Genomic DNA, 12,325 nt, shown 5'->3' with positions numbered 1-12,325 from the left:
TGTAGCCATATCACAATGCAAAAATGCACTCAGTCCAACTTCAAAAGTCCCCATGGTCTATCACAGCCTCAGTAACGTTCAGAAATCCAAAGTTTCATCAGAGACTCGTGGCGATCTCTCGACTGTGACCCCCTATAAGTTCAAAATCAAAAGGCAGATCATAGAGTTCCAACACACAATGGCACAGAACAGGTTACAATTCCAAAAGGGAGGAAAGAGAGCATAGTGAGGAAATACTGGACCAAAGCAAGTCCAAAACCCAGCAGGGAGAACTCCAAATTCTGCATTTCTGTGTCTAATGTCAAAAGACTATTCAGATCTCCAACTCCATTGTTGACTGCAACATACATATTGAGTTGGCTCAATACCCTGTCTACAGCTTTTCTTGGCTGGTATTCTATGACTCTGGCATCTCCAACATTTTGGGGTCTCCAAGGCAATCTAGGCTTCACCTTCACAGCCTCATGCAACGGCCTTTCTGGGCCTCCATGCAGGGACATCTCTGACACACACTTTGCCTCAGCAGGGAGGGAGATTCCACGACCCCTTTCCTCTATCCTTGACTCTAAAGCCAGAACCACATGGCTGGAGCTGCCACCTTCTGCTGCTTGCTGGGATGGGCACATGGCCCCCCTTGTTCAGTTACATCTCCAACAGCTTCCTGCTGTTGATGGCTTCCTTTACTGCTTAAGCTTAGCTGGGTGGGGTCTTACCCTGACCCGAGGTCATCACTGCCTTCATTCTGTTCAGCATCAGACTTTTTTTAAAAAAACGTTTTATCTCCTTGGATGCTTGTCTTAGATCCCTTACACTACCTGGTACCTCTTTCCTTCAGATTGTATCTTTTGCATTTTTTTTCTTGCCCAGCTGGCTCCTTTTCATTATAGATCTGCTTGCTAGTAACCAGTAACTAATAACTAATAAGAGGATTATTGGGCCAGAGAGATGGCTCGGAGGTTGAGAGCACTGACTGCTCTCCCAGAGGTCCTGAGTTCAATTCCCAGCAACCACATGGTGGCTCACAACCATCTGTAATGGGATCCGATGCCCCTCTTCTGGTGTGTCTGAAGACAGCTACAGTGTTCTCACACAATAATAAACAAATCTTTTTAAAAAGCGATTATTAATAAACACATGACAGAATCAACACTAGTCTGTTTTGAAATTTCCTCCCCCTTCCCCAAATTTCCTCTTCCAGTGTCATTATTATAAAACTCTTCAACTTAGCTTCGGGAAGATTTTTAGGGTAAGGGCAAAAAGCAGCCACATTGTTTGCCAAAATATTATAATAATGGTCTTTAGACCCCTTACTAATATTCTTTCCCTCTGAAACTTCTTGAGCTCGGCTCCCACAGTTCAAGTCACTGTCTTCTTGTCTTCCATGCTCCTCCACGGATGTCCCATTCAGCCCCACTGAAAGAGTTCAACCACCTTTGTAATTCAAAGTCCCAGAGTCTTACATACTCTTGCAATAAATACCACGGTCAGTCCAGTCAGAGCAATATTCCATTCGTCATACAGACTTCTGTTTTAGACACTCTCCCATTGCTGTAAAAAGTCACCATGATGAAGGCACCTCTTACAAAAGAAAGCGTTTAACTGGGGGCTTGCTTCTAGTTTTGAAGGTTTAGTCCATTATTATCATGGTGGGGACCATGGCAGCAGAAGGGGGAGAGAGGGGGAGGGAGGGAGGGAAGGAGGAAAGGAGGGAAGGAGAGAGAGAGAGAAAGAGAGAGAGAGAGAGAGAGAGAGAGAGAGAGAGAGAGATAACCTGACATGGGTTTCTGGAAACCTCAAAGCCCACTTCTCCAGCAAGGCCACACCTCCCAATCCTTCTAATCCTTTTAAATAGTGCCACTCTCTGATGACTAAGCATGCAGATATGTGAACCTACTGAATTCAAACCACCAATGGATGGCATGCATGTGTCTATGAGGTGTTTCATGGACCCAGTTTTCCTCCATCTATGGCTGTACTATTTCCTCCGCCCTCTGCACCTATCAGGCAGAAAATGTAAGGAAAGCACAGCCCCTTTGTAAAAGTCCTCAGCTGAGAAACTGTGCATTATTTATGTATTGGCTGGAACTCAGTCTTCATCTAGCTGCAAGGGATCCTGAAACAGTAGTTTCCCTGTGTGCCCAGAAACAGAAGAAGGAAGAAGCTATCTCTGGAATGAATACGTCATGCTTTGGACCTGAAGGAGGTATGCTGACCCCATTTCACACATCGCCATAAGTAGAGGATGCTGAAGGCCTTGAATGCTGTACACATCTTCCTGAAGACACTGGTTACTGTTCAGAAGTAAGAGTTGATGCAGAAAAGTCATAAGCGGAGAGCAATTCATTGCCTTCTGTGTCTCATTTGATTTCTCTACATGAGAATTAGTGGGGAAACAGCTGACCTACTTACAAAGCAGTTCCTCACAGGAAAGGTGAGAATACAGGTAACATGTCTACAGAATTATTCTCCAGGTTTGATTTGGGAATTATTTCCATTTGTGAGAGTGAGTGAACCTTCTTGTGTGCTTTGAATACTTTTTTAAAAAATATTTTAATATTTTTTCATGCACTGAGAACCTCCGCAGGGTAATTACATCTCACAACCTCGTTTCCTCTGCAGGATAAGATAAGCCCATTTGCTTTTGCTGGTCAGAATCATGGGGCTGTGATTTAGAGGCAAGCCTGACAGAGGAAGAACATGGAGAAAAGAGTGGCCAACACAAGGAGCCTCTAGGACTGGAAGTGCTAGACTAGGCAATGCTCTTGGTCATAGCAAAGGTCAGGTGAGTCCAGAGTTTACACCAGCAGCTACATCATTACCTGCCGGGCCTGTGGACTGGTGCTAGGACTCTACCTGGTAATTTATGAAACGGTTCCTCCAGGATGTAGAGTGATTCTTTCTGTGAGCTTTCTAATATCCTTTAGTGAATGTATTTTATGTCACCCTAATGGAGTGGATTCTCGTGTCTGCAAGCCCTCAGACCTGCACAGACTGCAAAGTAGAGCCAGAGTGCATCGCTCTCTGTGTTGCCACATTTCTTAAGCTGTCCATATCTTCTCATTTTGGCTGTGATCTTGTCTATGCTGATGGTAAACAGAAGACAATTGCTGATTTCACCGTGCAGAATATTAAAGCTGGAGAGGGAGGAACATACTTGTGGCTTGGGTTATTCAAGCAGAAGACGCTGAGGGAGGAAGTTTACTTCAAGGCATCGCCAGTACTGTCTGTTTCTGTCTGTCCACATCTCCCTCTCCCCCTCCCCTCTCCCTTCCCCCTTTCCCTCTTTCCCCTCTCTCCTTTCCCTCTCCCTCTCCCCCTCTCTCTTAATCTCTCTCTGTCTCTCCCTTCTCTCTCTCTCCCCTCTCTTTGTCTCTCCCTTCTCTCTCTGTCTCTCTCTGTCTCTCTCTCTCTCTGTCCCCCTTTCTGTAGTTATAACCTAAAGGTTTTAGACTGCAGTTATCAAAAGCAAATTCCTTAAGAGATAGACCCATAAAAAGAAATCGACTCCTTATGAAAAGGTGTGTCAGATTCTACTCTACCCAGGGCTTGTTAAACCTTTTCTACTTGTAACCCTGTTCTCCTGAGGTAACTTTAAAAAAACCACCCGTGGGTATTTTGTCTGTGTACCACATGCATGCCCGATTCCCAAGGAAGGCAGAAGAGGCTGTTAAACCCTCTGGAACTCATTGTTAACGAGTTTGTAACTTGAAATCATGCACAATGGGAGTCATTTACACTGTGGGCATCAACCAACACTCTAGTTCTGTTTTCCCCAGAGAGTCAGTTTCCTGATACACTGTAGCCTTAAATACCTAATCCTGGGCATGACCATCTATGGAGTTACGTCCAAGATGCACCCCTGCACTCTAGCTGCAAGGAGGTGGGGAGATTGAGTGACCTTTTAGGCTCTGTTTGGGAAAGGGCCTGTCTCTGACCAAGAAAGGAAAAATTAGAAGATTCCCCGCCTCCCTGCAAGGACTGAGGAAGTCAGTGCTCAGTAAGTTCCTCAAATTGAAACCTTCTCTGCGGTGTGCGAAGGGCGTCCTACATGCACGCCTTTCCTATTGCAAGTACCCTGTGCCTTTTGTCTCCCTTCCTCCTTATTTTCTTTCTCTCCCCCAGTTTTGCAGCAAGTGCAATCTTTCCTTTTCCGTTTCCAGTGTGCGCTCAAACCCTCGCTACGACAAAAGCGCGCTCCCCGTAAAGCCTTTCCCCGACTTATATAGAGCCATGGCATCATGTCCTCTCAGAGGTTTCAGCTACAATTTTTTAAACTTTTATTTTAGGTGTGCTATTTTAAGGGTATAGTTGTTTTGCCTGTGTGGATGTTTGTCTGCCACATGCATGCAGTGCTCACAGAGGCCAGTAGAGGGCGTGAGACCCTGAGCCGCCATGTAAGTACCGGACATAGAACTTGAGGTGGCCAGAGTTCTTAAGCACTGACCCAGCTTCCAGCCCAGTTCCAACATTAACCTGACAACTGTCCTGTTTCCCGTTGAGGAAATAATTGCACAGAGTCGTTATAGCTTTAAAATACTCATATCCCAGTGCTTTTGAGAGGAAAAAGACTAAAATGCACACAAATACGGGAAACAAAGACAAACTTCTTATGAAGACACAAAAGCTCTTTTACTCATCGCGTTAGGGAGATGCTGTCTAGAATTAATTTTTTTTTCAAGTAGAAAATCTCCCAAGAGAGGGGAGATGACAGGCAAGTAAGTGTAAGGGATCTGGCTAATCAGTTGAAGGGTAACAAAAAGAACACGCAAGGGTTGGGGATTTAGCTCAGTGGTAGAGCACTTGCCTAGCAAGCGCAAGGCCCTGGGTTCGGTCCTCAGCTCAAAAAAAAAAAAAAAAAAAAAAAAAAAAAAAAAAAGAACATGCAAGGTTCTTACGTCATTACGTCATAGTAGCCTCTGTTTATACCAGCTAGGGATTGCTCACAGCCTAGGATTCCAGTGAAGAAGATCAATGCTCGGTGGAGGAAATTTCATGGGGAAACATTTTTCATGTGTGGGTCCTGTTTAATTCTTCACGTCGCGTACTCATGTGTCTGTGCATGTAACCGGAGGGGACCTAAACTCACATTGGAGATTAGGAATATTTATCATGTTTATACAAGCTTAGTTTTTCCGGTGACTCTCGGGGTGACTTTCTGGTGCCCTTGTCTCAGTGAGGACAACTCAAGTCTTAATTTCAGGAGGACTTGAAGGTCTCTCCACCAGTAGGGCTGGTACCAGCGTTTGGATGCAGTGAGCACAGAGGTTCCATGGGAGCTGTGGGGACATCAGTCTGGACTCTGGCTCTGGTGGGTTCAGTGACCCCAGCTACGTGTCTCCTCAGCTCCTTCAGTGTTTGGAAAATGAGGCTCCATCTCGAAGTTCTTTGCGCTCCCTTCCCACTTAAAAATTTGGATCCCCATTACTAAGTCTAATCTTATCTCAGGGTTGAAAAACAGAACTTAATTATCTGTCTGTCATTCAGCTGGGCGCCAATGAAAACTGGGCAAGCGAACCACAGGAAAATAACCAGACACCCAGTGCCCAGGCCACACCTGCATTACAGAAATGCCCTCCTCTGTCTGATCTTGGTGAGTAAATCCTTGTTTTTGACAGTGCTGTCTTGGGAATAGGATCTCCATGGAAACCGCTGCCTGGGTAAACACTTCTGCTGCATTTGAGCATCTTTTCTGGATTTGCATTTGCACGCGGTCTTAATTGATAGGACAGGTAGATCTTCCCACATCTCAGTCTTTTTGTCAGCTTGCAAGTCAAATCCTAAATTAGGTGCAACACCTGAATGAACACAGCAGCTGAGAAAGGAGGCAGGGTTGTCATGACAACCGGGAAATGCCATGTCTCCCCACAAACGTTATTTCAACCGTCACTGTGAATTTTCACAAATCAGTAGGTCTTATGCTTTTCAACTCTGGGTAGAAATGAAGTGACATTCTGGGTTTTTCCTTAAAGGATTCAGATATCTTTGGTTGTGTTTCAAATCTGCTACACCCCAAACCTATAGCTCTCCATCCAACAGCTCAGAGATAAGCAGCCTTTCAGAGACTTCCTTGCCTCTTTTTTCTTATCACGTTTATCTATGGTGTGTGTGTGTGTGTGTGTGTGTGTGTGTGTGTGTGTGTGTGTGTGTGTGTGTATGTGTGTTGAACACTTACATGGTGGGCAGCAGAGGACAAATTGTAACAGCTGGTTCCTCCAACCACGTAGGTCCTGTGTTCTCAGAATCACGGGTCCCCTTGTTTCCACTCCAGAGCAGCTGTGCAGAGCTGGGTCTGCAACGATGAAGCTCAAAACTTCTACTATTTAGACTTCAGAGTCCAGCTTCCAAACAGGACCCTGTAAGCTAGTTTTTTAAGATGACTTAGAAATAAATAGAACTAAATAGAAGTTTCCAAATGGCTCACTGGTTCCAGCACTCCTGCCTCTGGGAAGGGCTTTTGTCTGGTCTCCAAATCAAAGGATACACTGTATCACATGTAACGTGGTTCCCTCCAGCCTCCAGGGTACCAAAGTTCTAGAGACTCGCCTGGGAGAGGGGTGTGATGGTGGATAGTGAGCATCTTCTGAACTGTCTAGAATTGCCAACCCCACCGAGATGGACCTTGTTGGGCTTTGTGTGATTGACAGAATTGAGAAACAGAGTAACTGTGGTCTGATTTGGAAACTTCAAGCAGAAATAAAACTTGTTATAGAAAAGGGGGGAAGGGGGAGGCTGAAACACCTGGCGATTGGGAGCCAGGGGCGGTTTGGGCTTTCTGTCTCCTAGGCTTCTTCAATGTCCTTCAGAAATGCCTGCCGCACTTCTCACTGTGGAGTGCTTCTGACAAGAAGAAGAATGCTCTGCACTGAAGCATATGCTGTCCCTGCTCTCCAGGAAGGCTGCAGAGGAAAAGACCAAGTATGCATACGCATTGTTTTAGTGTGTGTGTGTATGTCTTTATCTGTGTGTCTGTGTGTGTGAGAGTGAGAGAGTGTGTGTATATGAGTGTGTCTGAGTGTGAGAGTGTGTGTGATTGTGTGTGTGAGTATGTTAGTGTGTCTGTGTATGAGAGAGAGAGTGGGAGAGAGTGCTTGTGTGTGAGTGTGTGTGTGATTGTGTGTCTGAATGTGAGAGTGTGTGAGAGAGAGTGTCTGTGAGAGTGTGTGTGTGAGTGTGTCTGAGGGTGTGAGAGTGTGTGTGAGAGAGAGTATTGTGAGTGTGAGTGTGTGTGATTGTGTGTGTGAGAGAGTGTGTGTGTGAGTCTGAGTGTGAGTGTGTGTGAGGGTATATATGTGTGAGTGTGAGAGTGTGTGTGGGAGAGAGTATGTGAGTGTGTGATTGTGTGTGTGTGAGAGTGTGTGTGTGTCTATGAGAGAGTGTGTGAGTGTGTCTAAGTGTGAGTGTGTGAGAGTATGTATGTGTGAGTGTGTGACACAGTGTGTGAGTGTGTGTATGTGAGTGTGTCTGGGTGTGTGTGTGTAAATTTAAAGCTGCGTGCGCCTCTAAATTTACTCATTGCTTGCTCAACATCCCACTTCCCCTGTGAATTAATTCTTAGACTGGAAGCAACTTCATCATCAACACATTCAGATTAATTCCTGAGTCACACCTGGCTTTTTCTCTTGGAAGCAAATCACCAAGTCTTTGAGAGCTGCTGTTGGGCCATTTTTCAGTCAGAGTGTTCCGGGATAAGATGTCCTATAAAGCTCAACTGCAGGGAACCCACCTTTGATTTATTAGAAGGCTGAGAACCCAGAATCCTGCAGAGAAGGAAAACCATCCCAGTTCCACGGAACCGTTACATCTGTGATGTGCCTGCTGCATTCTAGGCATTTTTGCAGCACTGACCTTCTGCGCCCTGTGTAACGACACTGGGCGTGATTTACTTTCAGACACGGAACTTGGTTTAGAGATTCATTCCCTCAGGTCTCACACACAGCCTTCAGTGCTGGGGTAAGACGTGAATCGAGTCGGACAGATGCTTCGGTCAGCTTTGTACTGAACGGTGTGCTATCACCAGTTGGCAAACCGTGTGGTGCGGCATGGCTTGGCTTGTACCTGTGAGGTTAATGTTCATAGTCTAGAAGGTCATATGTTATAGTAAGGCGTTAGGATCTTTTATAATATATATACACAGAGGTCGGAGGATGGCTTGTGGCGGTTGGTTCTCTCTTTCAACCATTTTGTACTAGGAATGAAACTTAGGTCCTCAGGTTTGACAGCAGGTGGCCTTACCCATCGAGCCATCACACACACACACCACACACCACACACACACACACACCACACACCACACACACACACACACACCACATACCACACACACCACATACCACACACCACACACACACACATATGTAACACACACATACACACACATCACACACACATAACACACACATCACACACACCACACCACACACCACATATACCACACACACACACACATCACACACACATAATACACACATCACACACACACACACACACCACACCACACACCACCACGCACACACACACACAGCTTCTAGCAGCCCATGTCTAGTTCTCTCCCCACAGTGGGTCATTTCTTTGCAAATGCAAACACTTTTATGTTTTCTCTCTTTTAAAGCTCTATGAGACTCTTGTGTTACCCATAAACTGTAAATATAATCCTAACTCCTTAATCCCCTTGTAAAGCTGTTTACACTGGGGATTTAACTGCCCTGCAAGGAGAGCCTCTCACATTAAAACCTCCAGTGAATCCCGTCTACAGTGCCCATCCCTTTCCTTACAGTTCCTCTCTGGCTGACTGCTCTTGGTGGCTGCGATTCTCTTCCCACCTGGATCTGCAGACGCTTGTCAATGCACAGGTCTTTTTGTTGTCTCTGCACGTCTTCCTGACTTTCCCTGAAGAGGCTGGCGTTGTCCAGTCTATCTCCCTTGCCACAAGGAACTGCTATGGTAGCCTCATTTGTATCCCAACTGATTCTGATACGAGCGGTGATTAAACCAGGAATCCCTTGAGACCAGACTCGCACCAAAACTCGTGTGTGTTTTCTGTCCAGTGTACCCAGGACTGTCTACCGCACAGGTTCTCACTAGGAGTCAGTACCTATGCACCCAGTCCACGAGGCCTCAGAGACGTTTGCACTTCCTGTATTGATTGCACTTCTCGAATCTTCTGCCTTCTCAGAATCTCTTCTTTGTCTTTCTCGTCTCTGTCTCTCATTCTCTGTGTTTCTGCCTCTTTTTTCAGGGGACTGTACTAAAAGTTAGATCTCACTACTTACCTGGCACTTACCTGCATGTTCTGGGGAACACACTGTCCCAATACGAAATGACTCATCAGAGACCATTTCCCATCATTTTCTTTAGGGGCTCAAAGCCATGAGTCACACAGCCAGCTCTCCACAGTAGGAAAAAATCCCATTTATTGGAAGCCCAGAGATGTATTGCTTCAGCTGAATTAATTCAGAATTCTTTACAGTTCCCCCAGCCACAGAATGTACCTTGAAACAGAAGAAACTTACTCTGTGAGGATGCCGCATTCTTATTAATTTAGTTTTTAAAGACAGTGTCTTATATAATCCAGCCATAACCTTTCTTGGAGGAGACACGCGGTGGGGGGTTAATGGGGAGGGGGAGACTGTATGATGTTGAAGATAAAATAATTTGTTGTGGATATTTCTGGGCCACACTACAAAGTCAGGCTCTGATGTTTAAGTGAATAAAGATTACTTTAATAATTCTCTATTCTTTTGCAGAATAAGAGAGAGAGAGAGAGAGAGAGAGAGAGAGAGAGAGAGAGAAGAGAGAAGAGAGAAGATTTGTGCTTCAGAGAATGTTGAAAGTGGGCAGTCTTGGCCTCTCAAAAGTTGACCTTTGAGAGGTGAACTATCCTCCCTCCATTCCGTCAGGGCTAAGTGAAACAAGACAGAGGAATGAGAATTCTTGTTCAGAAACCTAAAGAACAGGCCCCTGGGGTGGCCATTTCCCCACACGGAGCCTCAGAACCCTCTTGCTCACGGCGTCTGGAAGGCTTCAAACTACCCAGTGTCCCCCCTGCCTGAAGAGAACCATCAGTCTCCAGAACATTCCAAAAGCTCCCCGAAGTGTCCAAATAACGTGAGCCTGTGGGGGAATTCCTTGCACTCAAACCATAGCATTCCATCCCTGGCCCCTGTGGACTGGAGGTCAGCTCCGAATGCAGAAATGCTTCCACAGGACTCCAGAACCTCTCTCCACCTTAAACTTATCATGGCGAAAATATCCAAGGTCTCTTCTGAGACAAAAACTGACCCTTTAACTGTGAGCTGATGGAAAAATCCAAGCCAGTTTATCACAGTCAGCACACAATGGCACCAAGTAAACCTCATTGTTCTCAAGGGGAGGGAGAGGTCAAGACAAAAGCAAAACGGAACCCCTTCAGAGCAAACAACAAATGCTGCATCTCCACACCATTGTCTGGTTTCTGGTGGCATAACCTGGATTCCCATGGCCTTGGGTAGCCCCACCTCTACAGCTCTGTTGCACACACAGCTTCTTTCCTGACTAGCTCTACTCAGTACCTTGGGGCTGGTAACTTCTCGTGTTCTTAGCATCTCCAACATTGGCCTCTCTGAGGGCTTTCCCCATACACATTCTTTGGCCTTACAATTTGTTTTCTCATGGTCTGTGGGTTCGAGCATCCACAGTCCTGCAACCCTTGCAGCATGCGTGCCTGCAGTACCCGGACCTCATAGCCAAGCTCTGCTGTCTGCAGTCACCTTAGGATGTAGCCTGAGTGCCTTGGACCACAGCTGCAGTTCTGTCTGAGGGCCTTTGAGAATGAACTGGGACAAATATTTCCCTAAGGTAGCCCTGCTCAAGGAGGGAACCCCTTCTGCAACGTCCGATGTCCAGATACCCCCTTTTAAAATGACGTTTCTGTTTTATACCCTGGAAACTGGGATAAGTGTTTTTTGTTTGTGCTTGTTTTTGGTTTTTGGTTTTTGGTTTGGTTTGGTTTGATTTTGCCCTTAACCTTTTCTATCACCTTGGTGTTAAGTTCTCAGGTTCCCTCTAACAGTGCCTCTTCAGCACCTGTAGCTACTTTGACCTGATTTGTCCTGCTCTGCTCACAACTTTACACAAGTTCTCATTCCTTTCCAGGTCACTGTTCTTATTTAAAAATAAATTCCACCCGCTCCCTCCCATCTCCCCTCCTTTGTGGTCAACTGGCCTAAAAGTACTGAGTAGTAACCGTGCTTCGATCTGGATGTTTGTCTGTCTGAAAATGTCTTCTGCCAAATTCATCAGTCCATTGCCTTCTAACTCAGCCACAGAAAAAAATTCAGGACACAGGCAGGGCACACAGCCAGCTTCTTTGCCTGGATGTGACACAAATGGTCTCAAGTCTGATTCCCATCTAAGCCTCCACCCATGCTTGTACGGGATTTAAACTCAGGCTGGCACACTCTCCCTGTGTTTTACCTGCTGAGCCATCTCTCCAGACCTTTCGAAGGCATTTTCTGTGAAAACAGCATTGGGTTGAGAAAAGCGAGCCCTGAGGGCAAACCAAGTCTGTACACCAAGATTCGGGAGGCAAGGAGAGTGTTAGAGTCATCTGTGGTTGGCAGACTGAATGACAGGGATGTACCTTCTCTGATGGCTGGATTTTGTGAGGAAATCTTGGTCTCTGTGACCCTGAACAAAGGGTGTCTTAGAAAAACTAAGACATCACATTTTCATCATGAAAATTTATGAGTGTAATCCTAACACTCGGGAGGGAGAGACAGGGAGTCCACAAGTTCAAGGATAGACTGGTAGGACACTGTCAACCAAGAACAAAAAGGAAAAAACTATTAAATGTTCGTAAAACCAACCAACAAGACCAACAAAAAAACATTCTGCTAGTCTTATTTGGAAATAATTTCTCATCTTGTCATTCAAATGTCTTTAGTAGTAGGTGCTAAATCCTTTTAAAGACCAAGCTCAGGGGGCTGGGGATTTAGCTCAGTGGTAGAGCACTTACCTAGGAGGCACAAGGCCCTGGGTTCGGTCCCCACCTCTGAAAAAAAGAACCAAAAAAAAAAAAAAAAAAGACCAAGCTCAGAGCTGTAATCTTTGTGTCCAGACAGCTGGGGTCAGGGGACTATCATGAGTTTGGGGCTATTTTGGCTACCCAGTGAGTTCAGACCAGCCTGCGTACAATTGCAATAGCCATGCAACACACACACACACACACACACACACACACACACACACACACACAAAAATAAAATTTTCAGTACTTGTATGTTCTAGACATATCTGAGTATACTGGACTATGCAAATCCCCACACCTTATGTTTTCCAGACAGTGAGC

General features: G+C 45.6%; 1 long non-coding RNA gene across 6 annotated transcripts; it reads left to right on the top strand.

The window, feature by feature from the left end:
* Nucleotides 1-4,922: 4,922 nt before the first annotated feature.
* On the top strand, nt 4,923-11,174 carry LOC120093728 (uncharacterized). 6 transcript variants are annotated; one of them, XR_015624986.1, is made up of 6 exons: nt 4,931-5,013; nt 5,485-5,590; nt 6,225-6,355; nt 6,804-6,915; nt 7,556-7,950; nt 9,744-11,174. It is a non-coding gene; the product is annotated as an uncharacterized LOC120093728 (long non-coding RNA). The 6 variants fall into 6 exon arrangements; XR_015624983.1 differs by lacking the exon at nt 7,556-7,950; XR_015624984.1 differs by lacking the exon at nt 7,556-7,950 and having other exon boundaries at nt 6,784-6,915.
* Nucleotides 11,175-12,325: the final 1,151 nt, after the last annotated feature.

The sequence above is a fragment of the Rattus norvegicus genome, chromosome 7, assembly GCF_021556685.1.
Source record: "Rattus norvegicus strain SHRSP/BbbUtx chromosome 7, alternate assembly SHRSP_T2T, whole genome shotgun sequence".
Lineage (NCBI taxonomy): Eukaryota > Metazoa > Chordata > Mammalia > Rodentia > Muridae > Rattus > Rattus norvegicus.
This window is presented reverse-complemented; position numbering and strand designations above follow the sequence as displayed.